Here is a 27,443-nt window from a genome sequence, read left to right as displayed (position 1 = left end):
ACTGGACATTACAAAATGGATATTAATATGGATTGAGAAGACAGTGAAAACAAGATTAAAATGCAATCAGAAGTGCTAATTTATTTTATTTTTACAGGGGTTTTATTGAGGATCAGGAAAACCCCTGAGCTGAAAATAGGTGGAGATTAAGACAATACTTTAGAGAACCATAATCTATGCTTGCTCTGTTCCTGCTCTACCCTTCGCACTCATTTATGGTCATTAGGGCACTTGTTGCCTTTTTTTTTTTTTTTTTTTCTTTTCACACCATTCTAGAAACACAGCAATAGCCGGCTTCATGCATGGAGAGGATGGCGTAAGCTCCCAGTACATTTCCCAGTCCCCAAACTCATTTAATACAAAATTTTCAAATTGAGGACATAACAGATATTAAACAGATAAAAACATATGCTACACTTGATCTTTGCCAAAAGGTCAAGAAGCAAACACGAATCAGCAGACTCGATGGTTTCTTGGTCTGACTCAGTGAGCACACTGAGACTGAATCATCGTAAGATTTTAACACTGCAGTAGCAACAATTACGTAGCTTTATCACTCAGATTTATTTCAAGAAGCTGCAGACAGACTACAGACCCCAAATAACTCACTTCAGGATTTCAGTGAGCTCATGATTTTGCACACACAGTAACTGTTCCAGGACAGGAACTTCGGAAAGCTAACGATGCCATGTCCAGCCTCCCAAAATATTCCAGTCTTGGTCTGATTATTTCCTCTATGATAAACTACATAAAAAGAAAAAACACCCTACAACCTTCCCTCTAACCTCCTGCTGCCCCCCTACCCCCCGCCCCAAACACTTAAGCAATCTTCTGGTTTCCGAATCGTTACGGCGTTATTTTAGAACCTTCTCCCCATGGATTAAAGAGCAACACATCTCCTCTACAGAAGGTATTTCACAAAATTCTAAAAAGTTGAGGGACTTTTTAACAAATAACATACTAAGGACAGAACTACATACTGCAGTGCATTTTCTTAATGCGTGCTGGACTCATTAGAGCATCTTACACGCTAATTCAAAGATTACATCTCAGTCTTGTGAAAGCATGATTTTTAATTACTCTGTATCAAACTCCACAATAAATTAACACAGAAAATGTCAACGCACAAAGAACACTAAGACAATACTGGTAAAGCTTAAAAAAATCATCTCTGTGCATGGAAACTAAAAATGTCTTTTGAAGTTAATGAGTAATAACAAAAGACATTTGATTAACTTGGAACAAGACAACAATTTTTAAAAAATTATTTCCATTTTTGAGAACACTTTGTAAACAAGCTTGGAAACCTTTTTACTTCCCATTATATTTTCAATCACTCATTATAATCACTAATTATTTATAAGAATAGAACAGTAGGTCAAAAGTAAATGTATTGTCACAGCAGAAATACCCAGCTAATATACTGATGTTGGTGTTCCAAGCTCCACGAGAGCCAGCCAACTACAAGGTAATTGTTTTACTTTCAATACAAAGTATTCAGTGAATCAGTATCAGCAAATCTACTGGATTTTAATGAGTTAAAATATTTTAATAGCATAGCTTTGTTCTTTAGTTTAATCACCTCTCCCTAAGGCTCTGAACAACATTTAAGCATGTGCTTAATTTGCTATTGAAGTCAACAGAACTTTCAGTGAATACTGGAAGTTAAACATGTGCTTAATGAGATTTACTGAATCAGAATGCGTAAAAACCGATGCAAGCAAAATCAAAGCCCAGAGGCATTAGTCAAGTCCACCCTGAGTTTCCCTAAAGATGCAGGGCCTCCAAAATGCGAATGAAAATGTTATAATTATTATGACATGTCTACTGTACATCCGTATTTCTGAAATACTTATATAGCAAAACACATACTAGACTTTATAGGCCTTTAAAGTAGGAAAAGGAAAAGAACTCTTGAATTTACCCTAAAATACTAACTGGAAGCTTTTGTGGAATTTTGTTTGGTATCAGTAGTTCAGCAATACCCTTTGACATGAGACAACTGTTGATTTGTCTCATGTTTCCTCCAAAAAGAAAATGTAGTATAATTAAAATGTTTTGATTGGGGGCAGGAGGGAATGGAGGGATGGAGTTAACACATATATTCTAGCTATCTGTTCCTCTGTGAAAAAGAAGGAATGTAATCCAATATTAGTATCTCACTGCCTCAATCATTCAGGCAAACTGTGTAATCCTCTCAAACCTGCATATGAACATCTGCTTTATACCAGATGATACTCTTTCTCAGATTAAATTAAATTACCCGCATGCCTTTAAGCCCTCTTTTTTACTACCAAAGACTACCATTTCTTCCTAGTACGGAGGAGTTTTGTTTAACAAACAACAACTCAATAATCTTTGAATACAGTATGTAAAATATAAAACTGTTCTTTATTATTTTGTGTGACATTTAAATGGCTTACGTGAACATTTAATTGAATTGCAACTAATAAATACTTTCCCTGACAGTAAATATTAAAAAAAGGATTTGACTCCAAGAGAAAAATTCTTCAGATTCCACACTCACTATAAATGTTCAAAACTGACTTTGCAATATTTTAATTCTTTCTCTTCTAGCTTATATGGAGGATCTGGTTCTGACATCGAATGTCAGACAGACTTTTTTTTTTTCTGTCCAGAAAAACTAACAGTGCATTGGAGAAATGTTTAGCAATTTCTCCTAACAATATACTGTCACCAATCCTTTCTCGAATATACTGTCAAAATCAGCAAACATTACATGACAAAATTTTGCAAATTTAAATTTTGAGCCTAACAATTGTTACTTCAATATGGCAGTCATTAGCATGGAAGGAGTTAATCTTCCCCACTCTTTTTGAGAGCAAAAAAGGCTAGGAACAGCTGTCACTCAGGTGATGAATACAAGCTGCCAGCCTTTTAAACAGCAGGTACAGCATTTGAGCTCTGAATTAATTAGCATTCAGAAAGCCTAAACACCGCTTGATAACTCCGCAAGATAATTTTTGTCCCTTCCTGCAAATTAATACTGCTATTAAGATGAGCAAGGACACAATGCAGATTGTAATTGTACCCATTAAACAAAGTTTCACAAATAACAAATTAGAGGTTCCAGCCAAGAATGCACCAAGTCAAATAAAGCACTGCTGCAAAAAACGTACAGGAATTCAGCTTCACTTTTTCACAGCATTCACAAAAACACATACAATATGAATTCCTGTGTAAATGCATGAAATGTTTTCTGCATATAAGCACAGGCTTCTCAAAAGTTCAAGTTTCTAAATGTTTAAATAGTGGCTTTGTCTCAAAAGCATTCAGGCTACTTCCATACAAGAGCTGCTTTTAACATATGCATATAGACTGAAATGACAAGTTACCAAGGCCTTGGAGATTATACTTACAACGTCTTAAAAAACAAGGCCTCCACCAAATGCTGTTGCAGCACTGCATCAAAGTCTATACAACTCTGAGTGAAAAATCTTCCTCCTATACATATCATTTCATTTAAATGATGAGCATATTTTAAAAAGCACAAAAATGATTGATATCAGAATTTAATGATGTTTAATAAGTGGCCATCTGTCAACAGTCAGGGAGTAAAAAAGCACATTATTATTTCCCAAAAGATTAGAAATATTGATGCTAATTAAAAGGCACATTATCATTATCTCAAAGCAATGTCTAATCAGACTTCAGGTCCAGCAAAGGGGAAGGGGGGAGACCTACGGATACGAGTGTTCCCCAAATGGGTCATTTTGAGTTGATAATCTCTAAACTGGTGCTATGACAGCGTACAGATCGGGACTTGGCAAGTAGCAGGTAACTCCTGACTGGGTGGGCAAGCAATTAAACCCTGACCTGACGTATGAAAGATTATTTATTTTAAACTCAACTCTTTAGAAGAAATCTTTGGTACATTTTTACAAAGAATTGCAAAAGAAGAGAACTATGCTAAACAAGGCATTTCACTATTTATTTTTTCCCATTTTCCGTACACAGTATTTCAAAACAAAATAAAACTTGGCATCGCGGTGCCCAAACATACGATTAATTGCACCGTACTAAACTGCAACGTACTAGGTATTTTTAGCTGACAAAAGGATTGATGTCACATGCGCGTAAGGAACTTGCATGGCCAGTTGTGACTGAAACCCCCACACAAAGGAACAAAACCCACGAACACCGCGTCTGCGAAGCACTTTTGACTATTTGGGCCTTTAAGAACTCCCTTCTGGGGTTCAGGGCTGCTTCGGCTCCTCATGCTGAGTGCTACGGAGGAAGAAGGTACATAAAGGTAGGTGGTTCAGGCTGCTGCTAATGTTTGCCTGGAGCTCTGCCTCCAACATTAATAGTCAGTTTATTACCTTTTAAAATGTGGTATTTATTGACATTTTCATAATTCATCTCGATCAGAACCTCTTTTAAGCAAACAGACCTCTACTAACCTCAAAATCCATGCTTCATGTTTGAACAGAAGCAGCCAGCAGCCCATAACATGCTTTTTGTCTTAGTATGTAAAAAGCTGACAAGACTCTTGGCATTTATTGCTTGCAGAGAGGCAAAGTTATAGGCCATTGGCAAATGTTTCCCTGCCCTTGGGATACAAGAGATGCTCAAGCAAGATATGACTGATCCCACCTCCCACGTCATGGAAACTACATGTACAGTCCCAGGGACAGCAATACTGACTCTATGAGCCTTGCTAATCAGTTTATCAACTTTACGAGGCTAGCTGAACAGTTTTGTGATGCCAGAGGAAAAAGGCAGGTGAGTGGTGCAGAATACTCCAGCGCTGAGGATAAGTGAAGCATAGACAAACACAAAGTAAAAGGCATACTGAGAACAGATGGAGAAAATAGGGATGGGAGAATCACATTGAAAGTATGGAAAAATGGCAAACTGAAAGTGTCACAGCCATGGCTGCAGAAAAGCACAACTATGCCAGCAATTGAGGCCCAGGGGCATGAGTACCCGTACGTAATTAAGACCAGACTTTTTTTTCCCCATATTTTTAACAGCAAACTTTTTCACCTGTAACTGCCACTATCAAATTACCATCTCCACAGTGCAAAGCCACCTCTAGTCTTCCTCCTCAGGTCAGGGAACCCATTCATCACCGTCATGTGAAGCATACTTCTATTTTTACTTGTCATTTTCAAACTATCGCTTCACACAGGTGTGACCTCTGATCCTGATTTTCCTTCCAACACTCCCTTGCCATACTCTCACAGTCCTCCATTATCTCCTCCCTAAGAAATATTAAAAAACTTAAGAAAGATGTCCCTGGTTTTGATTACCCTATTCCAATCTAACTCCTTGATCTTTCGCATAAACACTTCAATCATTCTGGCATTTTCATTGACTCAAATTAAATGCAGAGCCAGTAATTATTTCACAATCCCCTTGCCCTTTCATACACAAGTCTTCTGCCTCACACAATGACAAAGTATTACCTCCCAGATCCTTAAACGGTTCAGATACTTCAGATAGGCTTTGGATATGAATCTGACACGAGAGGACTCTTCAGTAAACCTTGTGAGGCTTACCCAGTACTAATTATTAGCAATTACAGTGCTTTTCTAATGTTGAGCTCCAATGCTCAAACACGATGTGAGCCATATAACCGTACAATTGTTCCACTGATTAACAGGTTCCTCCGGGTGATCATGAGCACTAGGTACAATCCCCTGTATTTTGCAGCCTGCTAAGTGTAAATTCAGTGGAGCTGACGCCAAAAGGGAAATTCACAGTACTGTGTAGGTAAATTTGAGACAGGAAGTTTAGACAGACATACAGAAATGAAAAAATACCATCAGTATCCAGTTTTACTTATGTTATTTACTTCCATATTCACTACATTTGATTTTAAACTGTCACCAAATTCGTTATTCTTTGTGCTTCACAGATTTGCCTCCTGACTCTGTGCAACTGTTGTACATTGTATAGCCGTCAGAGCAGAAGTGGAATGTACTAAAAGCTGGATAATTGTAAGTTGGGGCATATGGCACTAAGGAGAATGTAGGAGTTAGTGGGAAGAAGGGGGTTTTGTTTTGATTTTTTCAAGAGTCCGGATATGACTAAAGCTTTTTCCGGTGGGCAAAGAAAATATCCCTTGTTTCTCTGTTTCTCCACAATTTGAAAAGTTGCTTGCTTCTTTTTTGCCCCCCCCCCCCCCCTTTTTTTTGGGGGGGGGGGGATACTGGGGAGAGAAGAAGAGAGGCAGAAAAGTTTAACATTAATTCTAATTTGCATGAAAAATAATAAACCTTCCTTCTGGTTCTCTTCCTCTGTCCCAAGAAAATATGTTCTCAAATAGCATGCATTACATTGAGTTTTTTGCAAAAAAAGCACAGAAATGAGCTAGTTGCTGCGTAAACATGTCGGACTTCATAGCTCACATGCATTAAAATGACCAGCACAGTTCGCTCTTCTCAAAGGTATTGCTTCAAGCTGATTGCTGACTCAAGACAAGAACACAACTCTGGTCACAGTGAGTTTCTGAGTATTTTCTCTGCAGCTGCAGGGTATAGAGGGTTTTCTGTTTGTTTTGCTTTTTTCCCCCTTTTTCATATGAAACCTCAGATTCTGAAGTACAGTTTGGCAGCACCAGGCTGAATTCACTGCCAGTTTCCTAGGGTACAGAATCTCTAATAACACAAAGCCCTGACTATCTTCTTGCCCAATAAATAATCAAAATTTTGCACCACAATCTTCCTTAAAAATATGACTTCTTGTTTTTATCTCTCAGTTGCAGCTAATCCTTTCTGTCAACAGGGTTTCATCCGTAACAAGTCTGCCTGTGACATGTTAGGTCCCAGTGCATCTCTTAACAAATCCCCCATGCACGGCGCGGTTCAGAGAGTGCACAGGCTGCAAAAAGGACCGCAGAGACAGAGCCTCTCTTCTCTAATGGGATCAGAAAGGCTGTGCTTTCACATGGAAGGCGCTCATCAAATGAGAGGACGGGAGAGACAGCACCGCTGTCAGGAAAGTCCAGGCTTACGTATCGCATTTCGAGTGCATAAGCAGAACAGAGCATTCATGCTATTTGTATTCTTGAACACCTCTTCTGTCGGGTTGAATTATTGGTCACGTGTTTATTGCTGTCGTGCTGGAAAGCTGACCCAGGCGATGTTTGCTTCATACTCAGCAATTTCAAACAGCTTTTTTCTAGGCTTTAAGGGCTAGCATTGTATAACTCGCTCTCTAGGACTTGTCCTTCCTTTTCTCCTCCCCTCTTCTGTTCCTGCTTCAATTTTACGCTGTTCGCTTCGCCCGACGTTTCAAAAGAAAGTGCACGAGGCAGTAAAAACTGGACAAACGTTTTTGCCAGGAGTGAATTATCAGAGGCTTCCCTTGATTTTGCAGAAGGAATAAAGGGAATAAACTCAGTGACAGCTATTTGCTCTCCCCACTTTTAAAACCTGCCTGCCCCACTATCCACAGCAGCCTACATTTAACGCGCAGTTGTGGAAGGGAGGAAGGTGACAGACACCAGCACGCTCTCCTGCTTCCTGCGGCACCGTCACCGAGCTCCCTTGCAAAATGCCATTACATTGTGTGGCCACTTTCTTCCACTTTCTCAGGGAAACAGTTCAATTTTCATCTCATTGACAAAGAAACAAAAAGTGCACTTAAATTCGCTATAGGGACACTTGACACCTAGGGGGGTCATTTCATCCAGTTATCCGGGATTTTAAACCAGTTAACACACGGCGCTCTGGGCTTCTCTGAAATCTTCTGTCAAGCCAAGAGTTTCAGTTCACTCAACGACCGAAAGTGCTGCCAAAGCTGCTCCTGATTGGTGCCCAACTGCTAATAACTTGAGAGATTACAATGGCCATGTAATCAAAAATTACAGGTACTCTAGTTTTCTCTTCTGAGATGTCTGAGAAAAAGAGTACGCCTCTGTCCATGTATACACACAGAAACATTCTCCAGTGGAGAGAGTGAAACCACGTAACTGAGGGTACTTTGAAATGGAGTTGTTCATATATCCTGTTCTCGGATGAATTAGTGCAGCAGAACGACACAGCTAAGCAGAGCGACAATGTGTTCACTCACATACTGCATCATTTTAAATCCTTTCAGATTTAGCATCTTATAACACCTCAACAAATACAAATTACAAAAATTATTTATCTGTAGTAACTTTTCAAATAATTCTATTGCTTACATTATGTTCTATATAGTTATTTAATGTTATAATCAGTTGAGACACCCGAAGTATACTCCGTAAAATTTCACCTTGGGCTTTCTTCTGAAATGCTGGTATTGCAAAACCTCCACGGGACATTTGCACTTAAGTAAATACTGCTGCAGGCACTTCAGAAAAATACATACACACAAGTCTCTTAATACCGTTTCCTGTATACAAAAATCCCAAATGAACCGGAGGCATTCATTAATAAAGTGCATTAATGGGCAGAAAGTTCTTCACATGGACTCTGTAAACCTTCAAATACTTGCAAGATAAACACTTTGCTTTTGTGTAATAAGACAAAATTTTAGTTTTGATGAAACACTTGGACCTAATTTTCGTTATGAGTGTATCAATGCTCGTACCAAGCACAGATGGGAAGAAGTATGAATTTATTTTATGCTCCCTTTCATCTGTTCATAGTAATCTAAATTTATTGTATTATTGCTAACTAAACTCGAGATCCATTCATCTGGGGAAAACATGTGAGGAACACCCAGATTCCTGGATGGATGTTTTTTGTTTGGGTAAAAGGCATTAGGCCACAGGCACTCTACACACCTTGTAATTAGGTGAGATTCTGAGGACTTAAAAAAAGAAGAAAAAGGAAAAAAGGGGCACCTGAACAGATTTTCCCATCTGCTTTCAGAACGGCTGGTCAATCAGCCGTCAGCTAAACAACTCAAAAAAAGAAAAAGAAAAAAAAAAAGACATTATTTACTAACTGTTCAAAAAGAGCACAACAGTAGCAAAACCACACAACTCTTCCTCTTGTCCAAGCAGAGAAGCCAGCATATGCTATTATTTCAGGGGGACACTTGCCTCTCTGAACAGTAACCCCGCTTCACCTAATAAATTGGGTTTATGTGCTTATATCCAGTAACTTCAGCTGAATTTAGACACCTGTTTAACTTTTTTGGTTTTAACTGAATATGAAAGTAAAAAGACCTACTTAAAGGCACCTTACAAGTGAATCAGATCTGCTGGAGGAAGATAATAGTACAAAGGATAAACAGGAAAATTGCACAAATGCTGTGTAACGGTCAAAGATCTTGGCTTTTCAAGGCATCTGGTGATCTAAACAAGTCCACTGGGACCACATGGCATGTAAACAAATTACCATTTTGTTTAAATGTCAATCAACAAGGTCTTTCCATCCAAACCCAGGTCAGCTGCACTGGCAGCTGTTAAAAGTGGTGACACTCCTGCCTTACATGGAGGCTAAGGACTGGGTGGAAACACCATTCTACTTTTAAAACATCTCCCTAAAACCTTACACTTTACAGTTCTCAAAATTTATACAAATACATGTTACATTACAATACCTGGGGACAATCTCCCCAATTCCTTCCTCCATCATCTTCTCACTCAAAATGTTGGAAGTTAAAACCCAAAACCTTTCACTCTTAAACAGCAACGAGTGCAATTTTCGTACATCATTCTCTACTGCTCCTCGTCATTGCCATAATATACTTTAGACCCAGTTTTACAGGGTAGTGACATAATGCAAACTCTTTGAGAAAAACACAGAAGGAAAAATACTGGCATAAAAAGCCAATCACCAGATCTGAGGATGCTTGCAAAGAATTCTGTCGGATTACCCTCTTAAGTTCACACAATTTGCAGAAGGGTAGCACCTCGCCACTCGGGCAGCGCAGTGTGAGCCCAGGAAGCCAGGCAGATAACACCATGTGATTCCGACAGAACAGCACGGCCCGTCGGAGTGAATCCTCAAAATCCTTCGCTGAAGGTGGCGCATACAAATCACAGGGTGAAACATGCTATGAGGGCATACTTGGGAGGGAGGTGGGGAAAGGTTGTGGGGCAAAACCAGGAAGAAATGAAAGGCACTCACAAAACCAGATAAATAATTTTCTCGGTCCTTTCTTTGTTTGTCAAAATTTTATGTAGCTTTCTTTAATGAGGTTTCTTTCAGTACGAAGAAACAACACTGAACTTTGCTAAAACCAGTCTCAATTTGTTAAATAGATTATGAACTGCAAAGAACACACACAAAGACATTCTTCCTCTTAGCCCCGTAAAAATACATGATCAAGCTGCAGGTGATAAACAGTCAAGAATAACAAAATCCGGTCTACTTCACTGCGAGTGAACAAGTTATGCACATAATCCCTTTCCTAGATATTCCTAGCACACTGTACAAGAATTTTAAAATGTGTCGCACATGACGGTTCTCCTAATACCTTTAATTAAAACACTACCAGAAGTTATAATGAAAAAGGATTACTTCTTTTTTAATACGCTAAAACCTCAAGCTCCTGTTATTTTACATTCTGGTAAAAAGGAAATGAACAATGAAGCCACATTTTGGGATTTAAGATAATCATAAGATTTTAAGTTGAAGGGCAGGAAAGAGGCTTCATTTTTAAATTTGCTTTTAACAGATACAACCCTTATGTTCCTTTATTACTACAAGGACTCTCATTTAAAATGTCACCCTTTTAAACTCCCAACATTTGTTCACAAGCTGCATCTTCCCTCTGCCCCAGTATAAATGACAAACACGGGCTCCCACTGAATGAAAGGAAGCTAGTTAATAATTGGCTTTATTGTCATTTCTGGCTGTCTTGTAACACCCTCTGGATTTTGCTCTGAATGCAAAATTCTTAATATCATTCTAGTTTTCATGGTGCTCAGCACGCTAGCATGTGATTACTTAAAACAAAACAGGGCTATTCACTGTTTGCAAATTCTCCCACTCCCATCTGACAAAGCCACTTTATCCTCTCCTGGATAAAAGCTGGGATAGGAGGGCACAGCAAGATGAAGGTCAGTTGACTTCAAGATCCTTGCGCACCCATGCGAAAAGCCGGCAGGTCCACCTACTAAGGGTACTCAACACTTTTTAGCGTTTTATGGGGTTCAGAGCGTCGCTCCCCTGATTTCAGTGGCAGCTGTAAGAACTGTAGTTGCCCAGGCCTCTGTCTCTTCGCTCCAGGAACGAGGACATCAGCAGATGCTGTCTGCTTGATGCGATGATGCCAGGTCCTCCGCAGAGGAGACAACGACGGTGGTCACGCAACGAGACAAGTAATGGGCTTGTCTCTTCTCCTTCACAAGACTCCCACCTCATGATTTCGGCAACAAAATGAGACAGGGAGCTCCTTCATAACACAAGCCTGATTCCTAGAGCTGTATCATCTTCTGCAATCCAAATATCTTTTGGGGTCTATGATCACATTATTAAAATCTCAATGATGGTGAGCATATACAAAGGAGAAGACTTAAGCAAAAGTGTGCAAGTCATTGTAACTCTCTGACCTTCTTTTAATGCATAGCCTCTGTATGTAATTTCTGGGATTTGGAGGCTGGGAAAAAAATTGAAATTGCTTTGTTTGGATTATTATTTTTTAATGTAAACCGGTTGTTTGGATTTTTTTTTTTTTTTTAATGTAAACTGGAAAGCCCAACTGATATCCCATTATGGAGTAGCATGTTGATGCTGACAGGCATAGCATCAGTTCCAAAGATCCACTTATCTAAAATCTGGTACCTAAGCAATTGAAGTAAAAGACAGATTATATTCAATTGAAGTAGATTTAATTATCTTATCTTTTAATAATCTTTAACTGAAGTAAAAGACAGATAATCTCTTATCACCAATCATCTTCTGTGGTAACAGGACAATAACATACATATCTGCTACTGTGTTTCATAAAGTATTTGCTAACAGCAGAGAAAAATCCTGAGTTCAATTCCAGATTCTCGATAGAGGTGCTGCACTTATTACAGATCCGTCCCACTCAGCTCCATTCCTCTTCCAGAACACAGCTCTAAAACGTTAACATCTCTGTTGAGCATGAGACAACAGGGGTTTTCAGTGCCTTACTGTAACTTTGAACAACTTAGTAGATGTTTTACAAGAAAAAACAAAAAACATAACCCCTTAAGAATTTTCAAACCCTTGCGCAAAGCCTGAGCTCTGCTTCCTAATAAAAAAAACTTTGTTGTTGTTTTTGTTTTCATATGGTCAAACCAGCATTCTACTTTACTCTTGGTCTCATAAATGCTTCAGCTGTTTTCAAATGGACTTTTCGGGGGAAAAAAAACATGCCGGGGCACACAACAGGTATAAAAATGTCTCAATTCAAACAAGTGAAATACGAAGAACTTATGAGCAGCTGACAAAAAGAATTAAAAAGGAAAAGTAATAAATACTGTAAAGTAAAAATGCTACTTGCTCCACCCACAATTATTTATATTACTGGAGTGCTTGAAGACCCAAGCACTGGGTCTTCATGGCACAGGGTTCCCCACCAGGAACTGTGGGACAACAAAGTCCCTGTTCTGAAAGGATTTAATGAATGTTGGCCTTAAAATCAGACCCTGATAATACTGCAGTGCAACTGCAATGAGAGCTTGAGTGTAACTGTGCCACATGAAGAACTATGTCCCACTTAGAAAACAAAATCTGATTTAAGATTTAACAGATTGGAATGAATTTGGGATATAACTATAGTATGACGTAAGACCGAATATAAATTCATTGCCGCTGCCAATATATTTTGCCCAATCGCTCTGCCAGGACATATCGACCGGGAAAAAGTAGTACGCATATGTGCGCAAATCTGAGTGCATTACACATGAACCTCTTCGAGAAAGAATACCTACGCAGGATTGATGGCTACGGACAGTATTTCTAATGGCCTTTTTAATTGGCACTATGATGATTAATTGGGGCCTTCACAGAACTCCAGGAGTTCTCATTACCAAACAGCATGATGTCCTGGCACACTGTGCGGGTGACCGTTATTACTAAATAGTCACCAGATCATGAGACACAGATAAGATAAATTTTATACAAGTCTATGAACCCCAGAAATTGAAGCCTACTACTGAGACAGCAGGAAAATTCTGTTTCCTTCTTAATATATTATTTCAGCAGTGCCCATATGCTCAAAGAAAACAGAAAAGGCCTTGAGAAAGATATTGAAAACAGGCTACATATGTAATAAGGATTATATACTCCATGCAGTATTTCTTGCCATTGCAAAAGCTTACATTTGCTCACAGCTACACACAGGATATTGCAATTATCCCCACAGACAAGAGCAGGCGTTAACCAAGCTAGGCCTGGTTACTACACATCAGCGATTGCTGGGAGAAGGGCAGGTATCTGCAGGAATGGCCATCCACACAAGTACCTCAACTACACCTAGCTGCTGCTGCCTTTCACTGAGAGAAATGGATGATGTGCTGCTTTTTGCACAAGACCCAACTTAGGGGTGTGTTGAGGCTGGCTAACCTGCCACCGGCAGCCTGACAGCTCTTCCCAGAGCAGCCATGACACCGCGGGCAGCGTGTCGCAGGACCAGACAGGAGGAGGCAACATGGAGAGGACCTTGAGCATTTCTGCTTCCACTTTTTGGGTTTAGAAAGTTCTCATCCGGCTTCCTTCATCTGTCCTCCTGCCATTTCTCAGCACAGCCCGAGCACAGAATACAGCGCTCGCCTCCACGCTCACCACAGCCCTTCTCAGCTCATGCCAGGTTATTGAGACTCGCTACACTCAAGTTTCACAGTTAAAGGATTATTTGCTGTCTCAAGGGCTTCCAGAGCCGCTACCTCCATGGCTCCGTGCAGCACCCACACTGTTTTGGGGGTTCCTGGCAGAGCTTGGCAGCGGGGGGGGGGTGGGGTGTCCCGCCGGGATGAGGTGAGGCGCTGCCCGAACCGGTCGCAGCCGGATCCCCAACAGACAAAACAACCGCGCCGCGCGCCAACGCCCGGCAGGGGCGGAGCTTGGGGGCCGCTGCGCAACGACCGTAACGGCTGCCAACGCCACAGCGGGGGCGGGACACGCTCTGAGGAGAAGGCGCGCAGCCGTCCCGAGTGGGGAGGCAGAGGGGCTGAGGAGAGGTCGGGCTGGGCTCGGCAGCCTCACCCGCTGTCACTGTGGCAGCAATGGGGCGCTCACGGGGGCGTTCGCGAGTGCTCGGCGCCACGGGGAGGTGCCGGTTGAGGAGACGGGGCTGCCCCGGGCGGCTGCGAGAGAGTGCCCGGCGGGCACCCCGGCACCAGCCGCGGGGACGTGGGGGACGCTGATGGGGGCTAACGGAGCCCGCTCAGTGCTTCCCTCACAGCCAGGTTACGGAAAGGAGGAGTGCCGGGGTTGCTTTTACTTCGCAATACCAGAATCGGTGATTAAAAGCTTCTTAATTGACAAATTAAATTGGTTGAAATCCTCTCGAATCAAAGCTGTTTCTAGCCAGTGACAGCACCTACACACAACTTTCGAAGTCTGCCATTTTGCTTCGTTGCTGAATAATTATTAATACTGTGGTGACAGTGTATCCAGCACATCTGTAACAGTGAAGGCTAATGGGCTTGGGTATACTCACAAACTCAATCGGCAAGACCCTGTATAAGCCCATGAACGTCTCCAATACAGTATGAAGAAACAGCCATTTAAAAATATTCTGTAAATAATGTTGGATAACATTAACTCCATCTTAACTGCTGTGAATGATTTAGGATTTTGTCGCGCGCTGACAAAGGACTCGGGTTCTCATTAGAATCACGTAAAATCTTCTTACACAAATCTCCTGTCAGCTTCAATCCATTAAAAATAATAAAGGTATGCTCAAAATTAGGGACCAAAACAAATTTTGTTTAGACTTAACAGATTCAATTTAGCATGCTGTTAATCGGATAGCACCGATATACTTTTCACTTGGCCTTGACAACGTGATCTACTATGACATTTGACTCCATTTACATCACATGGTGAATCTGTAAAATGCTGTCACAACTTAACACAGATTCAACCCCACCTGCAGGTCAAAATTAAGCACTTGGGCAGTTACCAGGCAAGCTGGTGCTCCCAAAGTATCGTCCATTGTGCTGAGCATCCTGTGTTTGTACCTTTGCAATATCTCCTCGAAAACCAGAACCTCCAATAACGATCGCCCACCAGCCAGCGCAGGAGAAAAGCTTAGATCATCTCTTGCTCGATTAACTGGCTTTTCATTCTCTTCCTTTCTTCTTCCCACTCCCCAAAAAATAAGAGGCTTTGCCATATCTGAAAAGGCTCTCACCCTAAGTGGAAGAAGACAGGGAACAGATACGATGATGAGCAGAATATATGTCCCATGAAGAGATGGGAGTAGCCTCCAAGAGTATGTTTCTTAAGAAAAAAAAAAAATAATAAATAAAATTTACTCTTCAAAGTTCAGGACTGCTTCCTGAGCTGAGCCCATACTGCTGGGAGCCAGCCAGGGAGACTGGTAGGTGCGAAGCACTGTGAGGGCAGTTGGCTGCACACCCCAAATACCCATGTGGCACACAGTTGCGTCCAGGCTACTTTGGGGGTTTGCTTTTAGTGGCAGCCTTCTGTTAAGAAGCACACCTATTCTCTGAGAAATATATCTTCCCGAGTGCGTCTCCAGCTGACTTGGCGCCAAAAGAATATATTGCAGTAACGTATTTTTCCGTCTCATTTTGTGAGCTAAGTAAAGGCAATGCCAAGGAAAAACAAGCCGACCAGTCAGTCAGTTGTCAGGAAAGCATGCTTTTGTAGCCATGACAGTAATGCTGGAGTAAACTGACTTTGAAAGATTTCAGAGTTTTGTGTTTTTGAGGATTTTATGAACCAGTTTTAAATGCATTTGGATCATTAAGAATTAGTTGAAGTTGTGCTTCCCTGAGAAAGAAACTACTGTAAATCAATCTTATTTTAAATACACATGAACAGCTTAAAATTGCATTGTATGCCATCACTAACATGCATTAGCTTCCAACTCCAAAGTAGATTTAAGTTTCACTACAGAGCTGAAGATATCATTCAGAAACAGATGCTAAGGTGTCATGAAAAGCAGCTATCTTACTGAATAAATGAACTTCTTTACAGCATTAAAAAAAAAATTAGGTTAAATAATAGCTGCCCTATTCAACATTTTTAGATGGTGTAAATAGCCACCTCTATGAATCACAAATCATGAGAAATTGCCGTGTTTCTGGAAACGGGTATTAATCTCCGTGAAACACATGCCCTTGCACTCATGACGCACGGCAAGCTTGCCCAGTAGAAGCTCATGGAAAAAAAAGAAAAGAAAAAAAATATCAGAAGAACTGACACACATGACACATTTGTAAGAATAACTGAGCCGGTGAATCACAAATCCTAGCCTTTTTCCCAGGAGCACTGCTTCGGGGGGGGGGGGGGGGGGACACGACACACAGGATGGGACGGGACGGAGGGAGGGGAGGGGGGAGGGAAGGGAAGGGAGGAAAAAAACCCACCAAAAAAACCCAACAAAATATGTCTCTGTTTTGAAGCGATCTAGATTTTTTAGACTATTACTAAATTTGAAAATTATTCTGTTTTGCCATTCTAAAGAAATAAGGGTAATAGCACATTAACTGTTGTTAAAATGAACCTTTACTTCAAGTTTGATTTAATAAGGAGTTTGTAAAAATCCTGCAACACAAATGAACTCAATATGTTCTCTGCCCTGGCCTCCAGTAGACAGAAAATTATATTTTCAAAATCCATTGACATGAGTCAAATTGTCTTGCCTCTAGAATTTTCATGGTTTCAGACATATCTGACATATCATTTTTGCTACCCTCTTGTTAAGTCTCTCGAATCATTAGCGGCATTTCAGTGTACAGGCGGAGAACGTTAAATTAAAGAGTAGATTTCAGTTTTTAAGCCCCAGGGCAGAAAAGGTTGAGCACATCACAGCGAAAATGTATTTTACTTCCAACTTGGATTGCCTGTGCTCTCATTACATTACCTCAGCACCCCTTCAGCTTCTGTGTGAAGCAGAGGTATATTAAGCTCTGAAGGGAGCTCATTCTTCTGTCCTGTAAGCTAAAGAAAGACATTTCTGGAGCGATGAGAACTGCTTGAGTTGGATGGAGAAGATACTTGAAAATGCCTCGTGGGGTTCCAGCCGTACAAGCCTAAGCATAATAGCACTGAATTGGGGGTGTGGCACACCAGAAATTTATAACTGCTGGTGGACAAAGCTTTTATTGCCTTTAGAAACACTAAGATGAAAGGGAAAAACAAGTCTAGATTGCGGGTGTGGGGGGGTGAATGCACACAATGGGGTTTTTATATATTGCCGAGACAGGCTTCTATTGCTATGGGACTTTTTTTCATTCATTGAGCTAAGAGGATAATTTTGTGGTGTGTCAGCAGACCAGCTGAAGGACTTCACTGCAGCGAGGAGGCCGGTTGGTTCATGCACACCTTGACAAATGGCTAATAGCAGCTGTGGGCTCTTTTGAAATTCTGAGCATTCGTATGTCAGCTAAAGAAATCACAAGTGAAATCTGGTAGAAAAGGAGAAAGGAAAAGCACAGCACCGAGATGGGAAGAGAGGGAGGGTTCATTACACACAGCAGCAGAGTAACTACAAAAGGACGTGCAAGAAGAGCACCAGGGTGCGACTGGTGGCAGTCATGAGAGGTGTCTAGAGACATTTGGCACAGAAAGCAAAAATACAACAGAAAAATTAAAGCGAACATGTATCTTTTTCCACCGTTCCTAAAACTACAGACTTCGGTTCCAAGAAAATAGAGATTATGAAAAAAGAAAAAAAGAAAAGAAAAAAAAAACCAACCAAAACACCCTCATGTACCAAACCAACCAACTTCCTTCCCACCCCATCTCTCTTTCCCTTTTCCAAAACCAGCAACTCTACAATGAAAGAAAAAAAAAAAAAAATCAGTTCAGTTACATGAAGGCAGGGACAGAGGAAGAAGCTTTGAACATGGTGAAAATCAGGGATAAGACGGCTGCATAGAAAGCAAAAGACAGCTGCACCAGCAGAGTAAAAAACATAAGTAAGTGTAAGAAACGTGACTATTCATAGAAAACCTCATTGCTACCTTAGTCAGGGAGGACATCCTCTCGTAGGGCCTAAGCTACCAAAGGGAAGCTATTGAATTGCCTTTCCTCAGACCGGGCCCTCAGCGTACACTTTCATCAACGTCTTTCAAATCTGCACATAATCACTCCTCATTCTGTAACGGCTAAAGATGCACTGCGTAATTTCTTTGGGGACTGATACATTACAAGAGGAGGTTGTGAAAGAAGGCTGCCCAAAATATTTCAAATTAGTTTCTAAAAATCCACTCAATACACCCAGCTTTTCAAAATACTGGCTTTTCATGCAGCATTTTCCAGTCTAACTGCTCTGAAGAAATAAATTAAATTTAACAGGAAAAAAAGGTACAATTTTCTGTAACTGGAAGAGGCAAATCAATACTTCATAAGTATGGTATGCGCTAAGATAATTAATTTTCCACAGTATGCTCAAATCTCAACAGTGAAAACAGTATAAAACCAAATTAATGACTAAATATTCTACATACTAAGAGCAAGAAAACACTCTTTCATTCTTGTTAAATAGATTAAATGGGAAATGGTTTCTATGGCTGTCAAACTGCAGCCAGTCTGGACACCTTGAATTGAATTCTGAACCCTATGGATAGTACCATAATTGTCTTTTCTTAAGGGTTTGTTAGAAGCTTCATATTGTATCAAAAACCTTTTTGAAGGGAAAGGCAACCTTTAAAGGTCTCATTCATTTGGACTGTGCCTCATTTCCATTATTCCCAGAGCTCATGTAGATTTTATCCCTCTCGTTCTTCGCAAGGTCATATTCTTCTGTCATTTTACTCGTTACATCCCGAGCTTCAAGATCAGCAAACACAGCCTTAAATGCACTTCACCCTCACACTAAAAAAAAAAAAAAACAAACCCACCTTCAGAAAAGGTGATTTTGACATTGGCTGCCTGCAGTTTGACTCCGTACCACTTCGCGGTGAGATCAAGAATAATGCTTCACTTTATAATGCTCACCTCGAGATTGCGTCAGTAATGAAACACTCCTAGCAGGGATCAGTTAGAACAGCGAATGGCTTTAACATTTCCAGGGAGCAAAGGAATTGAAACATACCACACTCCACATTTTCAGAACAAAGAGGAGACTAAAAGACAGAGAAATAAAAAAAAAAAAAACAACAACAACAAAAAAATTTCTTCTTGGTGGAATGTCTCGAAAGAGTGAATGTGTGTGGCTGAAGTAGCCGCTGTGCTGTATAAGGCACTATGGTTTTGTTAACCACAGCTTAGAATGAACAGTAAGGGCAAGATAAATTCTCACAAGAATGTTTTCTATAAGTATTTCAACCTATTTCTACTTTTTCATAAAAGCAAATACGTGACGAAAAGGCTTTCTGAAGGAAAGCGTTGCACTGCAATGCTTTCTTCAAGATCAGCTGTAAATTTGTTCCCAAATTTCTAACACTATACACAGACATACATAGGAAGTTCAAAAATATAGCGAGCAAATGCACAAGCAGAAGCAATAAAATAAAATCCAGTCATAAAATCTGCCCCCCTCTGAGTGGGATTTCACAGAATCTCAACTGGAGGAAAGTAGGCAATAAAAGCAGATCTGTGCCTGTTCGCACTATATGCAAGAATGTATGCAGGCGTATCTCACTGCATGATATACAAGTTATTTCACTGGAAATTTCACATCTTCTGGCATGTCATCCCTACAGACCAAGAATCTGATCTAATTTTGATAATTTCTGACAGGATATTTTTATATCGCAACGTATGGACAGAATCCAATGCCAGCCTTGCGCCATTAGAAAGCAGGGGAGAACTTGTTACCTGCCCCTCTTCTGAGGCCAGATTCTCTGTAATGGCCAGAGGACTTCTCCCCTTGTTTGAATCAAAGCAGAAACAGTAATCTTATTCTCAGTTTTTCAAAATTCCTAAGTGCAATTTTATCCTGAAGGGTGATAAGTTGAAGATAGCTCCTCCTATCTTTAGATCTCCTCCATGTGCCTTCAGTATTTAGTCTGAAGCTAAACAGGGAGATGATAGTTAGCTGGTTAGAAAGCATGAAGCCTGACTCTGTGTCTCTTGGAAGAATAGCCAGCTACAGACAAATACTTTTATTTGTGCACATGACATTTAATCTGAGTCATTGAGACAAATGAAGTGCAAAAATGTCATATCTACAATTATATCCCCTACATTCACTTTTCGGAGCGTGAGTATGTCCCTAAAAGAAAAAGGCTTAGGACTGTGCTTTCCGATGCAGTGAATTGTTACTAAGCTGAACTGGGGCTGCAAGGATGATGGGCTGGGTGCGTGAAATGGTCGCTCAATGGGATGAGGCCTAAGAAGATCATAAAAGGCTGCCGGTGACGCCAGCTAATGAAGTCACTCCTTCAGCTCAAGGGCTTTGGCGCTGTCAGTCTTGTACTCGGTCCCTGCTGAATATGTATCTGTATCGGTTTAGACTTTAAAGCTTCCATGTGTATTTTAAGCCTACTTAAGGAGAAAACTATAGTCTTAAGGGTTTTTTATGTAACAGTAGCACTGAGAAATAAAACCAACAACCCATTTTCTGAGACACTGTGAGTTCGAAGTAATTCAGTGATCACTGGAAACTGAAAAAACCCTATTTCTTGATTTTGGTATTTGAAAACTTGAGCTAACACAAGCACCACTATATATTGTCAGCCACTCAGACTTGCCAGTATTCTTAAAAGGCATGTAAATGTTTCAGATTATAGCATAATGATGTAATACAGATATATTTTCTCTCTTCTGTATATCTCTGTTTTGTAGTTACAGTAAATATTTTGCCATATTTTAATTTTAAGATAAGACTGAATGTATACTAACAGGAGGGAAAGTTTTCCATTAAAGAACATAATATTGGAAAACCTAATAAAAATACCTTCAGAAAGTCCACAAGGATTTTAGTTCAAGGCTTTCTTACCATACTATTAAATGATTTAATGTCCACTCTGTGTATGAAGCAACGTTATTTATTGCATACCTTCTTCCAGAAGAGCACTTGAATATTTGCAGAGAAGTACAAATACATCATAAATTTTCCTGTAGCTAACATTAAAAATGAAAACAACTGCTTTGTATTAAAGAATTACACAGTGCCAAACAATGAATTTGGAAGAAAAACATCAAAATTGCTGAAACTGGATATTGACTAGTACACTTCAGTTGCATTGTGTCCCAGGGTTCATGTCAACCATCTTAGATTATTTAAAAGTGAAAAGCTACATTATTTTCCACTGATCTTATGTTTCTGTTCCCATCATCGTACACAGATACCAAAAGTTTCTCTGTCTATTGTAGACAGTATGGCAGGCTCCCATCCCACTGGTTTGGGGCAGGTTACTGGAAAATCTAATATTTGTCTAACACTGCTGACGTAGCAGTGTGAAACAGCTCCCACGTGCTTCAGACCTGGACCACCAAAGGGGCAGAGCCGCGTGCCCGGGAGGGTGTCGGCCGAGAGCGGGGCTGCCGTCGGCTGCGGTGAGATCGAAGCCCCAGAGGGCACGTGTAATTGAGCAAGAGCAGCTCATTTTTTTCTTTTAGTCTGGTTTCAAAACGGCTTGCTTTCTCCTCAAGTTAGGTGGCAAGTGCTCAGATGGCTCAATGACACCTTCTGTACACGAACGGTGCTTCTGTGTGTGTAAAAGGAACAAAAATGGCATTCTGAGCAACAACCCTTTGTTCAAGGAATTTAGTAGAATTTCTTCAAAGGCACCTTGGGAGTTTGGTTTCCAGACCAAAAGTGAACTTCAGCATAATAAAACCTATCAATTCATATACTAGGGCACTGCTGAATCACACCAGCTACATTTCAGAGTTAAAACTCCGCTTTCTACAACTCTGATATGGTATAATTCAAGAAGTAGGAATAAGAGAAGTAGAAAGAGTAGAAAAAGCTCAGAAGAGCGTACAAAAGAACGATTACGACCAAAAAAAGTAACATTAATGTCTTAAATGACAGAAGTGTGCATTACAGTATCAAAATCTAAAGCATCCCTTGCAACCTTGCAAGGGTGAGGAGCACCGTCACACAGAGCCCTGCCCTCGCGTGAAATAATTTGTACTGATGTGCGACACCAGAAAAGAGGACGGGATGAACACCAGCCCCAGACAGCAGAGGTGGGATGCCAGCTACCAGGGACTTCAGTGGAAGGCGTCAGTATTTCCAAAAGCGAGGGCAATGTCTGGGTGTTACCGGAGTATTCCCATCACACCAGAAAGTCTTCCGGGGAGGTTTGGAAAGGACAGACCTGCTGTGCGAGGAGTTGGATTTTGGGGCTGAGCAGGAGCCCAACCCGATCCCCAGTGAAGCAGTTTGAGTTGACTCAACTTGGAAGTGCAAAGCAGTTGGCAAGAGGGACAATTCAAGCAACAGGAGCCTGAATTGAGACTTTCCAGCGTACAAATGAAAACCAGGGACTGCAGCAAATGGTTCTCAAGAAAGTAGATTAAGGAAAGCCATAGCCCTTACCCAACCTCTGTGGTCAGAGACCAATAAATTATATAATGAAACTAGGGGAACTGTGAATGTTGTGTTATTGTTGGGGAATGTATAACTATAACTTCCTAAAAGGGCTCTGCCTGGTCTCAGCGCTTATCCTGCTTAGCTAAAGAGATTATTTTAGCACTCAGAACAGTCCCCATTCGTAGAGTTAACTCCTGATTTGTTAAGAGGGTCAGGTACTTGACTGCGGAAGGTTATCTCTGGGGTGGGCAATTACAAGCTGGGATCACTTAACCAGCCTGCTGAGACTCCTACCTGACCGAGGTATCAGCACACAAAACCACTGTCAAACGCATGCTGAAGAATAATGTTCACTAACAGATGGAAAGATTTACCAGTGAGGACTGGGGACCCTTGACATTATTCAACTTCTAAAATGAAGATTCAACTTTTTAAAAGATTTTTGGACAGTTGGAGTTTTTGCTCGGTTTACTACCTTTTACTCTGATTTTCAGAAAGACAAATTATAAACAAAGTTTCTGAAGAACTCTCAGAATACACTGACTCACTGGAAGGAATCTCTTTAAGAAGAATAATAAAAAAAAAAGTAATGAAACTTAACATGAGGATTTGATTGGGCTGTAATTATCCTCTTGAAACTCAATTTTGCCAGCATCCCACCTCAAAGATGAGCAAAACACAACATGATTCTGTGATTGAAACCTGTCTGCCGTCAATCCACATAACTGCCTTATACTTCATATGGACCAGCTCATCTTGTCAAGCAAAGAAAAATCTCATAATCAGTTTTAGCACCCCGGAGCCCTTCCAATTCTCAAAGTAATATTCCAAACAGCTCAAGTAGAGCACAGTAACGCACAACTCAGCAGCCAACCTATTGTAATGCTATGAAAGAGCAGAACTTCAGATGATAGAGGCCATAAATTTATAAAATCCTTTTAAGGCCATCCATGCCGCAATATGAAACTGAAATGAGTACTTCTCCCACCTGTTTGTTATGGTTTTTTTTTTTCCTGGAAGAACTGGGAAGCAACAAAAGGACAGACAGTTACCTAGCACTGTACATCTGTATGTTAAAAAAAAAGATCATGTACTCCTTTAGTCTATGCAGCATGCTACAGAATGGGCTATAAACAAATATAAACACCTCTCGAATCCTACTTTACCTGTGTGCGTACACGTACATGAGCACAAAGGTGTCCTTGGAGTGGAGATACACCTGATTTCCTACTAACTAATCCCTAGAACAGCATCAAAAGAAGGAATCCATAGCCTATAATTATGCTATGCAGGCAACATATTTCCGTTGTTTTGGGGAAAATCTTCTGGGTAATAAATGCTGATTTATAGCAATCTAATACATTTATTATTAAATATAAGTATTCCTAATGATAATAATTCAGAATTATTAATCTAATTTTATTACAGTCTGCAAATTGAATTGGAATCAAATACATACAACGAACAACTTGTCCACAGGTTTGGGAGAACCTTCCTCTAGAAAAAGTCTTCAAAATACTTGCTTTCTGATGCTTCTGATACTTCTTAACTCAGCCCGTACTGCATTTTTTTCTTAATTGATCTTCAAAAGCATTACTACTACCGAAGTAGTAAAGGCACCTGTTAGTTGAAATGTATGGGGCAGAGAAAAAGGTTGAGTTCAGATTGCTAAGGAACTGTTAATTTTGTGTATAAATAAAATCATATCAAAATTAGGGTGCTGGGACAGGGCATTGCTTACTCCTGATGATGTTCACGAATCATGAATCAAGAAGTCGTATCTTAGAGGAGGAGATGGAGTAACAAAAGAGAAAGAAATGAAACTCAGAGGGATGGAAAAGAGGCAGCTCTGTTTTAACACATTATCTTCCACATCTGGAATCCAGCAGTGGGAGCCTGAGGGAGGGATTAGGAATTCATAATTCTAGATCAATATTTCAGCATAACAATGAACTGTATCATCTGGCTAAAGAATGCCTCATTTAGGTAAAGCTTAAACATCTGTCGCTAACATTAATTTCTGCACGTATCTTGTAAAGCTCCTTCAAACTTCCATCTAAAAGGAAGTTTAGCACCACATACTTTAGATATTTTTCTAGAAAATAAGCTAGCAGCTCTCAGGCAGAGGGAGATAGGGGCTTGGGGGCTGGGGTTGTGTGGAGGGTGTTTGGTTTTCTTTTTTTTTTTTAAAAAGCCATAAAGTGGTGCCAAACTCCGGCCCAGATGATGAATACTCTGGCCTTCATGTCACACTTGGGTTTCTCTGTAGCTCAACCCTGCCAGCTCTCTGCATGCTGAGTCTGCTGCAGAGAGAAACGGATTTGCCAAGTCCGTTTCTCTCGGCAGTAGGTTGTGTGAGCTTTACACATGAAAGGGTTGCTGAAGGGAACTCGCTGAAGTGGTAGTCGATGTCCTTCCCGAGGCCTTTTCATGTGTAGAGCCACTTCTGCTGCGCGTTGGAGTCCGGTAACAGATGAAGTTGCACATCGAAGTGTAAATACGCAAGCCGCAGAATGGGGTGAAAATAATGGAAAAGGAGGTTTACGGCTCAATGTTTTACAATTACGAAACTTCTGCGATCAAAGAAGCAAATTCAAAAGAGACTGCAGGAAAGGAAAAAAGGGCAAAAGAGACAAGAAAAAGTCAACAGAAGGGAGAGAAAGGAGAAAAAAAAATTGTAGAATTCCGTTTCTTGAGGACATAAGATGTAAAAACATTTCAAAAGATTAAGTTGCCCATTTGCCAAGCATCCTAGTCTCCTAGAAATCTGCATGTCATTCCTATTAAGATACAGTCAGTCTGACTCAAAGACTTTCACAAAGTCTGAAAAAGAAGGCGAAGGAAACTCAATGGGGAAACGAAAGCCGAAAATTCCTGTGGTCCTCATAGGGCAGCCACAGCATTTTCCTACTGAGTAACACTGAAAGCACAGGTTATCTTTATACAAATAATTCAGCACGTGCTTAGTGCTTCATTTAGGTGCCATTTCAATGCCGTTCGGTAAATAATTACACTTCACCTTTGTTAGCAGTGCCAAACTCTAGATTAAACCCTGAATCAAGGTTCTTGCCAAAGAATGAATTTGAATCACATGCTCTAAAACAATTCCCACCACTAACTTTTCTCTTAGTAAAATCAAAGATGAGGACTCAGTTCAAATACCCGGAAGGCAACGTTTCAGCTTACTTTTATAGTTCAAATTAAAAGCATGCTTCTGCCTTTACAATGCTAAATTTAAGTTTACCACAATAAAACAAGAATGACACTTATGTTACATAGCCATGGTATCTCTCCAAACAATTACCGTTTACATGTTAAATTAATTGTCTGAACTTGAAAATGAAAAGTCTTTTGCAGTTTTTCACAGCTGAGCTACTAAATGAATCTTACCAAGTCTTGCAGGTATGTCACTTAGTGACAACATAATTGTATTTTAAAATGTGCGTGCAAAAGATTCCCTAATCCAGTTTATACTGAGGCTTTACCTACATAATCATATCAACCAGTAAGGCAAACCTGTCCTGACTGGAGACAAGGCCTCATTAGGTTACGTTGCATTATAACAAGTTCATAACAGTGCCTAACCAAACACTTGCCATCCAGCAAAGTAAGGCGATTAAGTTAACAGTGCTGCAGCATGACACCATGTGGTAAAATGCCATGGGAAGGGTTTAATTGCAGAAGCTTGCATTAAATGCCGAGCTCCAAGCAAGCTGATCTGAATCCGAAATGATAGGAGAAGAAATAGAGCACTCTGAAGTATTTCTGGACTGTACATCTAATTACTTGTGGATGCAAGCTAATGAAGTGCAAAATATGCACAGCAAAGCAGGAAACATGACGGTGTGCTTATGTACATGTGCTTGTAGTTTTTTTAACCCATATAAAATTCACATCCCAAGGTTGCATATAGAGTGCATACATTAGGTCATATACGTGTATTTTCGCGGTTGTTACCAGTCAGGTCTCCTGTTTGCATAAGCAAATGTTGAAAGACTGATCTGATGAAAACCTCTACCCAAATAAATACTGGGCAAGCCGTGCTCATCAGGCACCGCGTTTTGATGTAGGAAGTTCACGCCACCTTCAGGTGCATACTGGCTCAATGGAAGTGAAACTCTTCACTTCTTGGCAGCAAACAGACAAGTTGTTGCCTTCCCATCCTGTTCTCCACCCACAGCAGGCATACTGAAGATTCAGGGCATACTGAAGCTTCGATGTGAAATTTTCATAAGAGCCTAAGTAACTTGGTCCCATCTTCCAAAGCGATACAGATGCCAACATAGCACTGGAAGCCAACAGGACCTCAGATTCTGTGAGCTCCAGTCACTTTGTACTTTGAAAGATCTGAACATTTTTCCTCTCAGAAAAGAAGAATCTTCTCATTTTCAAGTCACTTGATGACTTGAAAACTTGAGAGTTCATTGAGCTCCCCAACAAACTTCCTCTTAGCACAGCAAAACATCAGAGCATCTGCAATTTTATGAAACTTTGCAGAACATGGTTCACACGTGACAGCTCAGCTACTGTAGGTGCTGCACACCAGCAGCCAAGCTCTGATCTTGTTTTCCCTGAAACGTAGAGCCAGACTTCCGGACAGACTTGGCCCTTGATGCATGCAAATACTAGACAGCAGTAAAGGAAACTGCTCTTTGTTAAATGAAATAACACAGCTTGAGATGGATGTTTTAAAAATAAACAAGAGACTGAAGACCCGAAGAGGCACCATGGTTTTGGAGGCTGGGTTATCCTCTTAACTTTGGATAACGACAAGTCAGAAAATCTGCCTCGCCTGCCTGCCCGGCTGGATAGTCCACCTCAGCGTCCCCAACTGGGGTGAGCCGAAGGGGTTCCAAGCATTGGCTTTAGTAAGCATCTGAAAAGGATCTGTGGAAGAGTCCTCCTGAGACGTGTGGACCGACCACCTACCGGACCAC

General features: G+C 40.6%; 1 protein-coding gene and 1 non-coding gene across 5 annotated transcripts in view; both read right to left on the bottom strand.

Annotated features, from left to right (window-relative positions):
• Positions 1 to 27,443, bottom strand: part of MACROD2 (mono-ADP ribosylhydrolase 2) — an 898,754-nt gene that overhangs the window by 489,534 nt on the left and 381,777 nt on the right. The window lies entirely within an intron of this gene.
• Positions 258 to 447, bottom strand: LOC127015349 (U2 spliceosomal RNA). The gene has a single exon (XR_007766327.1). It is a non-coding gene; the product is annotated as a U2 spliceosomal RNA (small nuclear RNA).

Source organism: Gymnogyps californianus, chromosome 3, assembly GCF_018139145.2.
Source record: "Gymnogyps californianus isolate 813 chromosome 3, ASM1813914v2, whole genome shotgun sequence".
NCBI classification, from domain to species: Eukaryota; Metazoa; Chordata; class Aves; order Accipitriformes; family Cathartidae; genus Gymnogyps; species Gymnogyps californianus.
The sequence above is the reverse complement of the archived record's forward strand: the minus strand, read 5'-3'. Positions and strand labels throughout refer to the sequence as shown.